Source organism: Sarcophilus harrisii, chromosome 1 (assembly GCF_902635505.1).
Source record: "Sarcophilus harrisii chromosome 1, mSarHar1.11, whole genome shotgun sequence".
NCBI classification, from domain to species: domain Eukaryota; kingdom Metazoa; phylum Chordata; class Mammalia; order Dasyuromorphia; family Dasyuridae; genus Sarcophilus; species Sarcophilus harrisii.
This window is the reverse complement of record NC_045426.1, coordinates 153589259-153608124: the sequence shown is the minus strand read 5'-3', so window position 1 is coordinate 153608124 and position 18866 is coordinate 153589259. Positions and strand designations below refer to the sequence as shown.

The window sequence follows — 18866 nt, the reverse complement described above, 5'->3', positions numbered from 1 at the left end:
TGTGTAAAATTGTTTTACCTATATTTCCATTTATCAGTTCTTTTTTCCAGATGCACTTAATATCTTTCTTTGTGTGTTCCTTTATATGCCTTTATATGGTTATCTAGAATAGTTTAAAAAAGAAGAAAGAAAGAAAAAAAATCTTCATTCTCTCAAAGTCATCTTTAAAACCATATTACAAAATTGTATATATTTTCTGTTCATCTCTCTTCATCATTTTACACAAGTTTTTCCAAGTTTTTCTAAAATTATTGAGCTCATTATTTCTTATTTTTTTAAATTGTATCTATTTTTATTTTTTTTAATAACTTTTTATTGACAGAACCCATGCCAGGGTAATTTTTTACAACATTATCCTTTGCTCTCACTTCTGTTCCGATTTTTCCCTTCCCTCCCTCCACCCCCTCCCCCAGATGGCAAGCAGTCCTATACATGTTAAATAGGTTACAGTAGATCTTAGATACAATATATGTATGCAGAACCGAATAGTTCTCTTGTTGTTCAGGGAGAATTGGATTTAGAAGGTATAAATAACCTGGGAAGAAGAACAAAAATGCAAGCGGTTTACATTCATTTCCTAGTGTTCTTTCTTTGGGTGGAGCTGCTTCTGTCCATCCTTGATCAATTGAAACTGAGCTAGATCTTCTCTTTGTTGAAGAAATCCATTTCCATCAGAATACATCCTCATACAGTATCATTGTTGAGGTATATAATGATCTCCTGGTTCTGCTCATTTCACTCAGCATCAGTTCATGTAAGTCTTGCCCATCTTCTCTGTATTCATCCTGCTAGTCATTTCTTACAGAACAATAATATTCCATGACATTCATATACCACAATTTACTCAACCATTCTCCAATTGATGGGCATCCATTCATTTTCCAGCTTCTAGCCACTACAAACAGGGCTGCCACAAACATTTTGGCACATACAGGTCCTTTTCCCTTCTTTAGTATCTCTTTGGGGTATAAGCCCAGTAGAAACACTGCTGGAACAAAGGGTATGCACAGTTTGATAACTTTTTGAACATAGTTCCAAATTGCTCTCCAGAATGGCTAGATGTATTCACAATTCCACCAACAATGTATCAGTGTCCCTGTTTTCCCACATCCCCCCCAACATTCCGCATTATCTTTCCCTGTCATTCTGGCCAATCTGACAGGTGTGTAGTGGTATCTCAGAGTTGTCTTAATTTGCATTTCTCTGATCAGTAGTGATTTTGAACGCTCTTTCATATGAGTGGTAATAGTTACAATTTCATCATCTGAAAAGTGTCTGTTCATATCCTTTGACCATTTATCAATTGGAGAATGTCTTGATTTCTTATAAATTCGAGTCAATTCTCTATATATTTTGGAAATGAGTCCTTTATCAGAACCTTTGACTGTAAAAATGTTTTCTCAGTTTATTGTTTCCCTTCTAATCTTGCCTGCATTAGTTTTGTTTGTACAAAAACTTTTCAATTTGATATAATCAAAATTTTCTATTTTGTAGTCAATAGTGATCTCTAGTTCTTCTTTGGTCATAAATTCCTTCTTCTTCCACAGGTCTGAGAGGTAAACTATCCTATGCTCTTCCAATTTATTTATCATGTTTCTTATAACACAATAGTATTCCATCACAATGGTATGCTACAACTTTTATTAATTGGAATTATCCAATTCACAGCTAACTTTGTTCTCTGTCTCTTCTTTACTCATAAATTGTTCACCTACTTATAATTCTGATAAGTAATATGTTACACGTTCATCTAGTTTTCTTATAAAATCTTTCTTTTTATCTTGGTGATGTATCCATTTTGACTTTATCTTGGTAAATAATGTAAAATATTGGTCTATACCTGCCATACTGCTTTTCAAATTTCCCAATAATTCTTACCAAATAAGGAATTCTTATTCCATAATGTTTAATCATTATACTTGTCAAATACAAAGTTGCTATGTTTATTTGTTGTTATAAATTGAATATTACACTATTCCATTGACTTTCCTTTCTATTTTTTATCCAGTGACACATAGTTTTGAAAAGTCCTGACTTATGATAGAGTTTAATATCTGGTATTTCTAAGTCTCTTTCCTTTACATCTTTTCTCATTATTTCCTTTGATATTCTTGATTTTTTCTCTTTTAAATGAATTTTGTTATCATTTTTTTAATTCAGTAAAATTAAAATTTGGTAACTTAATTGGAATAAAATTGAATATATAAAATTAATTTGGGCAAAATTGTCATTTTTTTATTATGTTGGTCCTACCTGCCTATCTACAAACAATTAATATCTCTCCAATTATTGGAATCTGAATTTATATTTATTAAAAATTTTTTTTAATAATTTGTTTATATAGTTTCTGGGTTTGACTCAGCAGGTATATTCCCAAGTTTTTGATACTATCTAGAATTATTTTAAACACAGCATTTTTTGACATCTTTTCTTGCAGTTTTGTTTGTGACATATGGGTGTGCTGATGATTTATGTGGATTTTCTAAAGGGAAAGCTCTTGCTAAAATGATTAATTGTTTCAACTAACTTTTAGTTGAGTCTTTAAGGTTTTGCAAGTATATTATGTTATTGTCTGCAAAAAAAAAAAGATAATATTATCACTTCATTCCCTGTCCTGATCCCTTTTATTTCTTTTTCTTCTCTTATTGCTATTTCTAGGATTTCCAATACAATATTAAAAAATATTGCTGACAATGGGAATTCATGTTTCATACCTTATCTTAATGTCTAGGCTTCTAATCATAGTTTTCTAATTCTGGTCATAGGGTTCTTCTAATTTATCCCCTTTATAAATAAGGCTTACTGGTAGTTTTAGATAAATGGTTCTGATTAATTTAAGAAAAAATGTACTATTACTAATACTTTCAAGTGATTTTTTTAAAAATAAAAATGAATGTTGGAACTTTATCAGAAGCTTTTTTTTTGCATCTATTCATATAATCATATGGGTTTTTTTTACACATTTACTATTGATATAATTGATTAGGTTAATAGTTTTCTTAATAGGAAATATTCATGCATTCTTGGCATAAATTTTACTTGATCATAATGTATAATCTTTACAATATATGTTTATAATGTTTTAGCTAGAAATATTTTATTTAGGATTTTTGCATTTATAATCATTATTGAACAAAATTAATAATTAATTGTTTTCTAATAAGTTTTTTACATCATCAAAGACAATGTTGCTAATATATTTGCTCTCTCAAACAAACATAGTCTTTGCTTTTTTAGTTCAAATTTTTTAAGCTTGTTTTCAATGAATATAATTCTCTTTTCTTCCTCTGTCTTTGTCCTCCGCCCATATGTGGAACAATGGAAAATGTTTAAAAAGAAAAGAAAAAAACAGTTTTTATAATAAATATGCACTGTTGAAATGATGAGCAGGATGCTGTCAGGGAAAAAAAATTCTGTAAAGTCCTCCATGAACTTAACCAAAGTGAAATGTACTGTAAACAAAGTAATAGCAATGTTTTGGGATGACCAGCTGTGAATGACTTTGCTATTCTCAGTAGTCCAATCATCCATGACTGTTTTGAAGGGCTTATGATGAAAAATCCTATCCATATCCAGAGACAGAACTAACTGTCTGAATACAGATTGAAGCATTCTCTCTCTTTATTTTTCTTTTTTTTTTTCACTTATTTTTTCTTGAGGGTTCTTATTTTTATTAGGGTAGGAGATCTATGCTTTCTTTTACAACTTTACTTCTATAGAAACATTTTGCACAACTTTATAAGTGGTTTCTTAATTGTGGGTGGAGATAAGGGGGAGAATCTACAATAAAAATTTTAAAAGCAAAATTTTAAAAAATGTTTTGAATGTACCTGTGGGAAATATTAAATAAATTATTTTTTTAAAATATACACCATTAAGCATAACATATTCCTTCATTGATAAACTGTTTTAAAAGTCTTATTCTTTAATAATTGTTCTATCACCTTTCTCTCAGGAGCGCATATTTCATCATTGGAATTCTTGAGAAGAACAAATGTCATGGAATAAAACAGAGATGGGGCCCAGATAAGCATAGAGTAGGTCCAGGCTGGAAGTGATACAATTCTGAAGTTATAAGGTATGGAATTTCAAAGTACATTAAAGATAGGAAGATATCATATTTTATCATAGTAGTACCAAAGATATGTATGTATGTAAATAACTCAAGCTTTGGCATTACTATTTCTTTTCACATGCATTTCATTTAATATGCACTAAAATATATTGAAGGCATCCTTGATGAGTATATTAGCAAGAAACAAGAAACTTATTCCGATATTGTTTTCATCAAATCATTGACTAAAAGATAGAGAGAACAGTAGGTGCCATTTTGCCATTTTTTGAATATCTATTTAAAAAAGCATTTGAAAAAATGGAAAATTAGTCACTTTCTTCAGAACTTTTTCATTGTTCAATTCAGAAAAAGAATTATGCATCAAAATAAAGTATAATGTTTAAATTCACATTACAAAAATGACAGAACATCAATAAGATAAAATCCTCATCAATTAATATCATGATCATAATTATTATCACCATCAATGAAAATTTATCAAGTGCTTTCTATACTGAGGTCACTGTGCTAAGTGGTAGGGATATAAAGAAGTAAAAATTTAACAAGTTCAAAGTCCAGGGAGGGAAGCAACTATGTACAATAAATATTTATGTGTATGTGTATGTATATATGTATATATATATGAAAGAGAGACAGACAGAGAGAGACCCACAGAGAAAACTGTACAAATGGGTAAGAATCTCAAAAAAAGAAGATAATAATATTAATGTGACCCAGGAAAGACTTTTTTCAGGTACTGAAACTTTAACTTAGGCGTGAGGGATGCCAGGAAAGTCAGAAGGTGAAGATGAGGAGGGAAACTATTATCAGTATGAGCAACTGCCAACAAAAAGACTTTGAGTCTAGATATGGAGTGTTGTTTGGGGGAATAGCAAAAATGTCAGCATTTTTATATCTTGGAGTATGGAAAAGAAAGATAAAAGGGGTAAGAACAGCTAAGTTGAAAAAGATTTTTGAATACTAAAATAGCATTTTGTGTTTAATCTTATAAATAATATTTAAGCTTTTGGATGGAAATGGAGGTAGAATAGCAAGGTCAGACTCATGCTTTTGGAAGATCACTTTGGTAGCTAAGTGGTGAATGAGCTATAATGAAGAGGGAAGGGCTTGATAAGAGAGACCAAACAGAAGACTAGTCCAATAATCCAAGCATGAGGGACTTTCATGAGCATATTAATAGTGAATGAAAAGAAGGGGACATGGGAAATTATGAAAGTAGAAAAAACAAGGCTTCCTTGTCGATGGATTGGATATGAGTGAATTCAAATGAGTAGTAAAGAATTACACTGAAAAACTTGAAAGGATGGTAGGAAAAGCTTACTGTAAAAGACAGGAAGCCAGGAAAGTCTGTAGGTGGAATTGAGGAGGGAAAGCATTCTCTAGCCAGAGAAAAAGGTTAAAGCTTAGAAAAATGGAATATTTTCTTTCTAAAATAGGCCAATATCATTGTATCAGAGAGTATGTGGCAAAAAAATAAGGTACAAGAAAATGGGAAGCTATAAGGGGACTTGCAGAGGACATTGAGTGTCAAACACAACATTTTCTATTTAATCTTGGAGGTGATAGACAGTCAGTGGACTCTATTTAGTAGACAGTGAAATAGCAAATTTTCACTTTTGGAAGATCTCTTTGGTGGTTGAATGGAGAGTGGATTGGAATGGAGAGAGACTTGAGGCTAGCAGACCTATCAGTAGGTTATTGCAATGGTCCAGGTCTGACATGATGAAGGTCTGGACTATAGTGATGACAATATCACAGAGAAAGGACCATATTCAAGAGATATTACAAAAATGAAATGGATAGGCCTTGGCAACAGATTGAATAAGAGGGTAGGGCAGTGTAGGAAATAATGAAAAGTCCAAGATCATTCCTAGTTTGTGAGTCTGAGGAACCAGGAAGATAATATTATCCCCTACAATAATAGAGAAAGTAGAAGTGGAGGAGAATTTAAGGGAAAAGCCATAAAAAGGAGAGTATCCATGAGTAGAAGTTGATCAATAGCATTGATGGCTGCAGAGAAGTTGAAAATGTTCAAGAATGAGAAAAGTCACTTAGATCTGGAAATTAAGAAATGGCTGGGAAGTTTAGAGAGAATAGGAATCTATGTGTTGTGGGGGATGTAGCAAGACATGAGTTCAAATCCTACTTCAGCCACTTACTAATTGCATGACCCTTGGCAAATCACTTAACTCTGCCTTTGTTCCTCACCTACAAAATAAGAATGAGGGGGAAATGCCCAATCTCTCCAGTGTCTTTGCCAAAAGAATTCTAAATGGAGTCACAAAGAGTCAGACATGACTGAAATGATTAAACAACAATTGGAGAGAACAATTTCTTTTGAACAGTTAAGTCAAACAGAAGATAGCAGAGTAGTTGGGGGTGGGGTAGGAAGAGAAACTGAAAGCGAGAGGTAAAGTGGAAGCACTGATTGTAGACAACTTTCTCAAGTTCACCATTTTTAAATGATAACTTGTAGGTATGATTGAATGTATCATGCCTTTCTTGATTTCTTATCCTAAAATTTCCCTGAGCCCTTAGGGCCTCCTCACTCTGGAATATCTTTATTACCCTTATGGCCTACTCTACATGGAATATCCCTTTAAAAGCTCCTTCCCCCAGTGGTGAAGAAAAACAGAGTGACGAGATAGAGAAAAAAGTACAAACAAGGGAAAATGGAATAAAGGAAAATACATAGTAATGATAACTGTTTTTGTTTTTTTTTTTGAAATTAGCTCCATCAGGGGCAGCTAGGTGGCACAGTGGATAGAGCACCAGTCCTGAAGTTAGGAGGACCTGAGTTCAAATCTAGCCTCAGACGCTTAACACTTCCAAGCTGTGTGACCCTGGACAAGTCACTCAACCCCAATTGCCTCAGGGGGAAAAAAAGAAAGAAAGAACAGAAAAGAAAAAGAAATTACCTCCATCTTATTTTTATTCATTATTTTCTTCCTCAGTCTTTCTTTTTACCCATTCCTGTTACCTTATTTCACCCTATTCTTTTAATCCCCCACTTCACCCACAATTTTTAGAGGACCCTATATCCTTCCCTCATCTCCCAAATGTCTTTTTTAAAGAAAAATTTAATAAACATTGCTTTATGAATTTTGGTGGGAGAGAAAAAATCAGAGCAAAAGGGAAAAACCATGGGAGAGATAAAAAAAAAAAAAACCAGAAAAAAGAAGTGAACATAACATATGTTGATTTATATTCAGTCTCCTTAGTTCTTTTTGCTGGATGCAAATGGCATTTTCTGTCCAAAGTTTATTTGTATTGCTTTGGATCACTGAACTACTGAGAACAACCAAGCCTTTCATAGTTGATTATTACACATTCTTGCTGTTATTGTGTATGGTGTATTCTTGGTTCTGTTTGTTTCATTCAGCATCAGTTAATGTAAATTTTTTCAGACTCTTCTATAATCAGCTTGTTCATCATTTTTTTTATAGAACAATAGTATTCCATTTCCTTCATGTACCACAATTTGTTCAGCCATTCCCCAATTGATGGAGAATACTCCTTTTCTAATTCTTTGCTACCACAAAAAGAGCAACATTTTTGCATACGTGAGATATAAATTTTATTTGAATTGTTTTTTTTTTATTATTATAAAAACTTTTTATTAACAGAACCCATCCCAGGGTAATTTTTTACAACATTGTCCCTTGCACTCACTTCTGTTCCAATTTTCCCCCTTTCTCCCTCCACTCTTCCCCTAGATGGCAAGCGATCCTATATATGTTAAATATGTCTCAGTATATCCTAGATACAATATATGTGTGCAGAACCAAACAGTTCTCTTGGATTGATTGGAGAATTGGATTCAGAAGGTAGAAATAATCCAGGAAGAAAAACAGAAATGCAAACAGTCTACATTCATTTCCCAAGGTTCTTTCTTTGGGTGTAGCTGCTTCTGTCCATCATTGATCCATTGAAACTGAATTAGGTCTCTTTGTCAAAGAAATCCACTTCCATCAGAATACATCTTCATACAGTATCATTGTTGAAGTATATAATGATCTCCTGGTTCTGCTTATTTCACTTAGCATCAGTTCATATAAGTCTCTCCAAGTTTCTCTGTATTCATCCTGCTGATCATTTCTTACAGAAGAATAATATTCCATAACATTCATATACCACGATTTACCCAACCATTCTCCAATTGATGGGCATCCATTCATTTTCCAGTTTCTAGCAACTACAAACAAGGCTGCCACAAACATTTTGGCACATACAGGTTTTATATATGTTAGAAATGAGACCTTCATCAGAAATACTGACTGTAAAAGTTTTTTCTCAGCTTTGTTTTCCCTTTTAATCTTGTCCCTGTTGGTTTTGTTTGTGAAAAACTTTTTTAATTTAATCATTAATTAATTTAAAGTCATCCATTTCACCTTTGATAATGTTCTCTAGCTCTTCATTAGTCATAAATTCTTCTCTTCTTCAAAGATTTGATGGGTAAATTATCCCTTGTTCTACTAATGTATTATGGTATCATCCCAAATGATGTATCCTTTTGACCTTATTTTGGTATGGTGTGTGAGATGCAGTCTATGCTGAGTTTCTGACATTATTTGCCAGTTTTTCCAGCAATTTGCATCAAATAGTGAGTTCTTATTCCAGACGATGAAATTTGGAGATTTATCAAATACTAGATTCCTATAGGCCTTGATCATTATGTCATGTGTATATAATCTCTATTCCACTGATCCATCACTCTGTTTCTTAACCAGTATCAAATATTTTTTATTACTGCTATTTTATAATATAGTTTTAGATTTGGTACAGCTAAGCCATCATCCTTTGTGTATTTTTTTTTTTTTTGTTAATTGCCTTGATACTCTTGACCTTTTCTTTTTCCAGATGAATTTTATTATTCATTTTTCCAGTTCTATAAAATAATGTTTTGGCAGTTTGATTGGTATGACACTGAGCAAATAATGATAACTGTTAATGTGAATGGGATGAATTCTTTCAAAACTACCTAAGAAACAATTCATTGGGCCAAATAGGTTCACAAGTACATCCTACCAAACATTTAAAGAACAATTGATTTCAGTATTATATTATATTATAGTAGATAGGGAGATATAGATATAGATCAATGTATAGTAAATAAAATAATAGTAAGGAAATTATACCAATAAATCACAAGGTTTATGCAGTATGACCAGGGTAATCTATACTACGAATTCAGGGCTAAATTAATAGAATTAATAGAAGAAAAATTATTAGCATAATTGTCCACATCAATAATAAAACCAATAGAAATCCTATGATTACATCAAAGATGCAAAAAAGCTTTTGAAAAAATATGGCACTATTCTTATTAAAAACACTGGAAAATGTGGGAACAAATGGAGCCTTCTTTAAAATTATAGATTGTATTTATTTAAAACTATCAGCAATCATCTATAATGTGGATAAACTAGAAGATTTCCTATCTAGATCAGGGATGAAACAAAAATGCCCATTACCTCCACTAGCTATAGTAATATAAGAACAACATATTGAATGAATCAGAATAAGCAATGGGGAAACAAAGTTATCACAATTTATAGATGATATGATGATATACTTAGAGAATTAACTAAAAACCTACTTGAAATAATGAACAGTTCACACACACACACACACACACACACACACACACACACAAACAAACAAAAACAAGAATGGGGCAGCTAGAGGATAAGTGGATAGAACACTGACCGTGGAGTAGAGGGGGTCCACTTCACCCCCTGGGGGAGCACCTGAGTTTAATTCTGACCTCAGGCACTTAGCTGTGTGACTCTGGGCAAGTCATTTAACCCCAAACTACCTCACAAAAACAAACAAACAAACAACAACAACAACAACAAAATAATTAACAACTTTAGCAGTCTTTCAGGACCTAAAATGAACCCACAAAAATCATCAGCATTTCTAAATATAACCAACAAAATGCAGTACCATGAGATAGGGAATTTTCACTTAAAATAATTGTAGACAAAATTAAATATGTGTGAGTCCACCTGTCTAGGAACTACATAAAAGCCATTTTCATACAAATAAAGCCAGATAAAACAATTGGGAAAATATCAATTGCTCATAGGTAGGCTAAGCCAACATGATAAAAACTGAATTTCTACCTAAAATAATTCACTTATTCCAGGCCATACCAATTAAACAACAAAAAATTATTTTGTTAAGTTGGAAAAGTTATAACAAAATTCATTCAGAAGAAAGAAATGTCAAGATTATCAAGGAAATTAAGAAAAAAAAAATACCAAGACTTAGCTATACCAAATCTAAAACCATGTAATAAAAGGACAATGATCAAAAGTGTCTGGTACTAGCTAAGAAGTAAAGTGGTAGATCAGTAGAATAGGTTAAGTGCATAAGAAACAATAATAATAATTATAGTAACCTGCTGTTTGATAAACTAAGATTCCTAGATTGTGGGACAAGAACTCACTATTTGACCTCCCAAAATTGCCAAAACACTGGACAAATGGCAGAAATGAATTATATACCAGTATCTTACACTATATACTAATCCAGGGTCAAAAGAGGTACATTATTTAGATAAATTCCATAAGCAAATAAGATTAAAGAATAGCTTATCTGCCAAACTGATGAATGAAGAAAGGAAGAATTTATGACCAAAGATGAGATAGAGAGCATTATGTGATATAAAATGGAAATTTTTGATTATATTAAATTTTAAAAAGGCTTTTCACAAACAAAACTAATGTAACCAAGATGAGAAAGAAAGAACAAAATAAGAAAATATTTTTAATGTATCTCAAATAAAGGCCTCATCTTTCCAATATAAAAAGAATTGAGTCAAATTTAAAAAAAAAACTTTCAAGTCATTCCCCAATTGAGAAATAGTCAAAAGTATATGAACAAACAATTTTTAGATGAAGAAAAAGCTTTCTATAATCATATGAAAAAGATGCCCCAAATATTAGAGATATTCACATTAAGAAAATATACCACCTCATACCCATCAGATAGGATAATTTAACAAAAAAGGAAAATTATAATGTCCAGGCTAGCTTTCTGGAGGATCTCTGGATGGGCCTTGGTCTTTAGATGGAGAAGTGATGAAGGCAGAAGATCCACCACGAGGCGGGTCAAAGATGGAGTCTGGAGTCTGGTCTGGAATCTGGAGTCTGAGCTTGAACTCACACACACTAGAGTCTGTTTATTTCAAGACCTCTCAGCCCTTAAATACCTTAGCACAATTACATCCCTATAGCACACTGAGCATGTGCCAATTGTAGAAACATTACATCACACTAAGTACTAAGTATATGTGAGCTAGAGAACCATTATCTCATCAATCATACTGAGTAAACACCCTGCTGTAAGTATCTTTGCTTCAAGTATGCTTTTCTTAGAGTTCCCCAATACCTGTGGTCCTCTACAGAAAATGATAAATGTTGGAGAGGATATGAGAAATTTGGGACACTAATACATTAGTAGAATTGTGAACTGATCCAAACATTTTGGAGACCAATTTCAAACTATGCCCAAAAGGCAACCTGTATGTAGCCTTTGATCTTGCAATAGCAATATTAGGCCTTATCTCAAAGAGATCATAAAAAAAGTAATACAATACACACAAGGTTTTTTATAGAAGTGCTTTTTGAAGTATCAAAGAATTGGGAATTGAAAAAATGTCCATCAGTGGGGAATGGCTGAACAATTTGTGATGGAATACTATTATGCCATAAGAAATGATGAACAAGGAGATTTCAGAAATTTCTGGAAAAACTCACATGAATTGATGTAAAGTGAAATGAGCAAAATCAAAACATTGTATATAGTAAAAGCAAGATTGTACAATGATCAATTTTGATTTACTTTTCTCCTTTCAGCAACTCAATGATCCAAGACAATTCCAAAATATTCATGATAGAAATGCTATCCATATCCAGAGAAAGAATTTTGGAGTCTCAATGAAGATGAAAACATACTAATTTCATTTTCTTTACTGTGTGTGTGTGTTTTCTTTTAGTTGGTTTCCTCTTTCACAAGATGACTAATATGGGAATATGCTTTATATAATTGCACATAAATAACCTATATCAAATTGCTTACTGTCTTGAGGAGAGGAAATTGGAGGGAAGGAGAGAGAAAATTTGTAACTCAAAATTTTATTTTAAAAAAGAATGTTAAGGGGCATCTAGGTGGCACAGTGGATAGAGCACCAACCCTGAAGGCAAGAGGATCTGAATTCAAATCTGATCTCAGACACTTAACACTTCCTAGCTGTGTGACCCTGGGCAAGTCACTTAACCCCAATTACCTCAGAAAAAAAAAATTGTTAAAACTTGTTTATATATATATATATATATATATATATATATATATAACTGGAAAAAAGGATTATATACATATATATGTAGCATACATATATATGCTATGTGTATATATATATATATATATATATATATATATATATTATTAAAGTTTTTTTATTTTCAGAACATATGCATGGACAAATTTTAACACTGACCCTAGCAAAACCTTGTGTTCCAAATTTTCCCCTCCTCCTTCCCAAACCTCCCCTAGATGGCAAATAATGTAATATATGTTAAATATGTTAAAATATATATTAAATCCAATATATATACACATAGTTATACAAGTATTTTGCTGCCCCCCAAAAAAATCAGATCAAAAAGGGAAAAAATGAGAAAGAAAACAAAATGTAAGCAAGAACAAAATAGAGTGAAAATGCCAACGGCATGATCTACACTCAGTTCCCACAGTCCTCTCTCTGGGCATAGACAGTTCTCTTCATTACAAGATCATTGGAACCAACCTGAATCATTTCATTGTTGAAAAGAGCCACATCCATCAGAATTGAACATTGTATAATTTTGTTGCCATATATAATCATCCTGGTTCTGCTCATTTCATTTAGAATCAATTCATGCAAGACACTCCAGGCCTCTGTGAAATCATCCTGCTGATCATTTCTTATAGAACAGTAATATTCCATAAATGTATACCCTAACTTATTCAGCCATTCTTCAAATGATCACATCCACTCAGCTTCCAGTTTCTTGCCACTATAAAAAGAGTTGCCACAAACATTTTTGCATGTGGGTCCCTTTCCCTCCTTTAAGAGCTCTTTGGGATCCAGAAGAGACACTGCTATATCAAAGGGTATACAGTTTGATAGTCCAAATTGTTCTCCAGAATGATTGGATCACTTCAGAACTCTACCAACAATGTTTTAGTGTCTTAGTTTTCCCACATGCCCTCAAACATTCGTCATTATCTTTTCCTGCCATCTTGGCCAATCTGAGAAGCATATAGTGGGATCGCAGAGTTGTCTTAATTTGCAATTCTCTGATCAATAGTGCTTTTTCGTATGAGTAGACATAGTTTTAATTTCTTCATCTGAAAATTGTCTGTCCACATCCTTTGACCATTTATTAATTGGAGAATAGCTTGAATTCTTATAAATTTGAGTCAATTCTCTATATTATTTTAGAAATGAGGTCTTTATCAGAACCCTTGAATGCAAAAAAATTTTTTTCCACTTTATTGCTTCCCTTCTAATCTTGTCTGCATTAATTTTGTTTGTGCAAAAACTTTTAACTTTCTTGTCTATTTTGTGTTCAATAATGAACTTCAGTTCATTGGCCACAAATTCTTTCCTTCTCCACAGATCTGAGAGGTAAAGTATCTTTTGTTCTTCTAATTTGCTTATAATATCACTCTTTATGTCTAAATCATGAACCCATTTCAATCTTATCTTGGTATTCAATGTTAGGTGTGGGTCAATGCCTAATTTCTGCCATACTAGTTTCAAATTTTCCAAGCAACTTTTGTCAGATAGTGAATTCTTATCCCAAAAGCTGGAGTCTTTGGGTCTGTCAAACATTAGATTACGATAATCATTGACAATTTTGTCCTGAACCTAAACTATTTCACTGATTGACAGCTCTATTTCTTAGCCAGTACAAAATGGTTTTGATGACTGCTGCTTTATAATATAGTTTTAGGTCTGGCACAGCTAGGTAACCTTCATTTGATTTTTTTTTTCATTAATTCCCTTGAAATTCTTGACCTTTTGTTCTTCCAGATTAACTTTTTTAATACTTTTTCTATATCTGCAAAATAATTTCTTGGGAGTTTGATTGGTATGACACTGAACAAGTATATTAATTTAGGTAGTATTGTTATTTTTATTATATTCACTCGGCCTACCAATGAGCACTTTATATTTTTCCAGTTGATTAGATCTGACTTTATTTGTGTGGAGATTAACAATATTGAATAGTAATGGTGATAGTGGGCAACTTTGTTTCAAGCCTGATATTATTATGAATGGTTCTAGTTTGTCCTTATTACATATTATGCTTGCTGATGATTTTAAATAGATGCTACTGATTATTTAGGGAGAACTCCATTTATTCCTATTTTCTCTAGTGCTTTTTTTTATAGGAATGGTTGTTGGATTTTATCAAATGCTTTTTCTGCATCTATTGAGATAATCATGATTTTTGTTGATTTGGTTATTAATATAATCAATTACACTAATAGTTTTCCTAATATCAAACCAGCCCTGCATTCGTGGTATAATTTCTACTTGGTCATGGTGTATTAACCTGGGAATGACTTTCTGTAATCTGTTTGCTAATACTTTGTTTAAGATTTTTGCATCAATATTCATTAGGGAAATTGGTCTATAATTTTTTTTTCTGTTTTTACTATACCTAACTTAGGTATCAGCACCATTATTTATGTTATAAAAGAAATTTGGCAGAATTCCTTCTTTTCCTATTTTTTCAAATAGTTTGAGTAGTATTGGAATTAATAGTTTTTTAAATGTTCAGTAGAATTCACATGCAAATCCATCTGGACCTGGAAATTTTTTCTAGAAGAGTTGATTAATAACTTGTTCTTAATAACTTCTTTTTTCTAAAATTGGACTAGTTAAGTAATTTATTTCCTCTTCTGTTAATCTGGGAAATCAATATTTTTGTAGGTATTCCTCCATTTCACTTAGATTATCAAATTTATTGACATATAGTTGGGCAAAATAACTCCTAATTATTGCTCTAATTTCCTCTTCAATGGTAGAAAGTTTTCCCTTTTAATTTTTAAAACTAACAATTTGATTTTCTTCTCCCTTTTTCCAATTAAATTAACTAAAGGTTTATCTATTTTATTGTTTTTTTTATAAAACCAACTTTTAGTTTTGTTTATTAATTCAAGTTTTCTTACTTTCAATTTTATTAATTTCCCCTTTTTTCAGAGTGTCAAATTTGGTTTAACTGGAGACGGGGGTTAATTTGGTCTTTTTCTAGCTTTTTTAGTTGCAGGCCCAATTCATTTATCTTCTCTGTATTTATGAGAGAAAGAATCTAGACATATAAAATTTCCCATAATAATCACTTTGGCTGCATCCCACAAATTTTAGAGTGTTGTCTCATTATTGCCATTCTCTTGGATGAAATTATTGATAGTGTCTATAATTTGTTGTTTCACCCACTCATTTTTTAGGATTAAATTATTTCGTTTCCAATTAATTTTTGGTCTATTTTCCCCTGGCCTTTTATTGCCTGTAATTTTTATTGTATCATTATATTATATTATAATTATATTATAAAAATGGCATTATATTATAAAAAGATGCATTTACTATTTCTGCCTTTCTATATTTGATTTTGAGATTTTTATGTCCTAATACAATGGTCAATTTTTGTATAAGTTTCATATACTGCCAAGAAAAAAATATATTCCTTTCTGTCCCCATTCAGTTTTCTCCAAAGATGTATCATCCCTAATTTTTCTAGGATTCTGTTTACCTTCTTAAATTCTTTCTTATTTATTTTGTGGCTTAATTTATCTAGTTCTGAGAGAGCAAAGTTGAGATCCCCCAACATATAGTTAGATGTAGTTCCCTTTCTTTTCTCTTTTAATTAGATCTTTTTTTTTTTTTTTTGCTGGATCTGAGATCAGGATTGCTATCCCTATTTTTTTTTCACCTTTGCTGAATCATAATAGATTCTCCTCCAGCTTTTTACCTTTACTCTCAATGTATTACTCTTCTTTAAATGAATTTCTTGTAAACAACAAATTGTAGAAATCTTGCTTTTAATATCGTGTACTATCTGCTCCCATTTTGTGGGAGAGTCCATCCCCTTCACATTCACAGATAAAATTATTGACTCTGTATTTTCTGCCATCTTGTTTACTCCCAATTATATTTTTCTCTTCCCTTTCCTCATTTACCTCCTCCCAAATATTTTGTCAGTGATCACTCCCTCCCTCAAATAGCCTTCCTCTTTTGCAGTCTTTCCCCCTTTCTTACACCTTTTCCCTTCCACTTCTGTTCTCTCTTCTATTAGCTTCCTCCTTTCCTTTCCCTCTTCTCCTCCTACTTACCTATAGGGCAAGATAAGCTTCTCTGGGAGGCCAAATGCTTCTGATATTCTCACTTTGAGCTATGAGAGTAAGATTCACATAATGCTTATACCTCTCCTCTCTTTACCCTACTTGCAAAAGGGCTTTTTGCCTCCTCATAAGATGCAATTTGTCTCATTTTAATTCCATTTTCTTCTTCCAGTAGAATTATCTTTTCTCTTCTAGTTTCTTTTGTAAATCACCACAATAAAATCAAATTTTTGTGCATCCTCTAAGTATACCATAACAGAGATACAGATCTCAAGAATTAAACATATCATCCTCCCAAATAGGGGTATAAGTTTTATAACTTCTAAAAGAAAGTTCTTTTTTTTCTTATTTATCTTTTTATGCTCCTCTTGAGTTCTGTATTTGAGGATCAAATTTTCTATTCAGCTCTGATCTTTTAAACAGAAATTGAAGAAATCATGTGTTCCATTGGATACATCTTTTCCCTGAAAGATAATGCTCACTTTTGCTGAATAGTTGATTCTTGGTTACAATCCAACTTCCTTTGCCTTTCAGAATATCAGATTCCATGCCCTTTGATCTTTTAATGTGGAAGCTGCTAGATCCTGGGTAATCCTTATTGTAGCTCCTCAATATTTTTTTTTTTTCCTTCTAGCTGTGTGCAATATTTTCTCCTTGATTTAATATTTTGAAATTCAGCTACAATGTTGCTTGGAGTTTTAATTTTAGGGAGTTTTTCAGGAGGTGATTGGTGAATTTATTTAATGGCTAGTTTGACTTCTGGTTCTAAGACATGTGGGCAATTTTCTTGATGATTTCCTGAAAGATGATGTCTAGGCTCTTTTTTTTTTAATCATGGTTTTCAGAAAGTCCAATAATTCTTAGATTGTCTCTCATAAATCTATATTCCAGTTCAGTTGTTTTTCCAATGCAGTATTTTACATTTTCTTCTATTTTTTTTTCATTTTTTGGATTTTGTTTGATTGATTATTGAAGTCTCGTCAAATCATTCATTTCCATTTCTTCAATTTTAATTTTTGCTGAATTATTTTCTTCAGTTAGTTTTTTATTTCTTTTTTCATTTGGCCAATTCAATTTTTAAATGGGGTATTTTGTTCATTTTTTTTTTCCATTTACAAATTCTGTGTCTCAATGAATTGGTTTCTTTTTCATATTATTTTTAAGGAGTTATATACTTTTTCCATTTCATCACATCTATTTTGTAATGAGTTACTTGCTTTTTCCAATTCATCAAATCTATTTTGTATAGAGTTATATGCTTTTCCCATTTCATCAAATCTATTTTTTAAGGAGTTTTCTTCAGAAAATTTCTGTTTTTCTTTTTCCATACCCTCTTGCAAAGATCTTATTTCCTTCTATTTTTCTTCCAACTCTCTTTTAAGAACCTTTTTGAATTCTTCTAAGAGAGCCTGTGAAATTGGGACCAACTCATATCATCTTTTGGGACTTTTGGGACTTTATCTGAAGTTGATTTGCCTTTAGGATCCTAAGGATATGAGGTCTGTTCTTCTCTTTCCCCATAAAAGCTGTCTATCATCACAGTTTTTTTTTTTTCCTTTTTTGCTTGTTTTTTTAAGGGTTGAGGTCTGCTTTTAAGACAATGATGGGTAACAGCTGCTTTAGTTTGCCCTGGGGCCTGTGGTGTTGACTGATTTCAGTGCTGGGTAGGTGTGGTCAGGTTCAGCACTCAGTGGCTCACAATTTGCCTTTTGTATTTGTTTTGGGTGTCTCACAACAAATCTGCTGGACCATTGGCTTGTAACCAGGACAGAATAGCCTAAAAGCATCCCAGTAGATTCCTTGGTGCCCAGACCGCAAAACACTCTGGCTTTCTGCTCTAATTCCTTGTCAAAGGCTCCTTGCACTGCAATCTGAGCTCAGCAGCAGACCCACTTGCTGGACTCAGCAATCGTCCCTGCCCAATTGAAACAGACTTTTTCTGAAGTTCTTCCAAAGTATCTTTTTCTGGACATTTATTATACTCCAAATATTTGTGGCTTCTGTTGCTCCAAAACCAGTTCAAAAGCTTAATCTGATATTTATCTGAGAGAAGCTCAGAGGAACTCAGAAATGTATCTAATATCCACCATCTTAGTTCCATCCCCCAAGTATTATATGTTTAAAAAGAAACCATATAAGAAGATAATTCATTTCCATCTCTAACCTTGCTGTTCTGCTCCTGCTCCACTCCTTTGTATAGGAATGTCTAGTCATTTTGACGTTTGCATATAATATCAGACTTTTTCAACACATTGACTGATTTTGATTCTTTTTTTCTCCTCTTCTCTCTATTCTTTGCTGTAAGGGACAGCTCTCTTCAATGGGGGAGGAAAGAACCAAAGATATTAATAAAAGCCAATTTTTTCAAAAGATCATTGATAATGTT

At 32.3% G+C, this 18866-nt stretch overlaps 1 long non-coding RNA gene across 1 annotated transcript in view; it reads left to right on the top strand.

Annotated features, from left to right (window-relative positions):
- The first annotated feature begins 3878 nt into the window (after positions 1–3878).
- Positions 3879–18866, top strand: part of LOC116423239 — a 75331-nt gene continuing 60343 nt past the window's right edge. The window contains exon 1 of the long non-coding RNA XR_004233761.1: positions 3879–4078. This is a non-coding gene — a long non-coding RNA (uncharacterized LOC116423239). The remainder of the gene's footprint in view (positions 4079–18866) is intronic.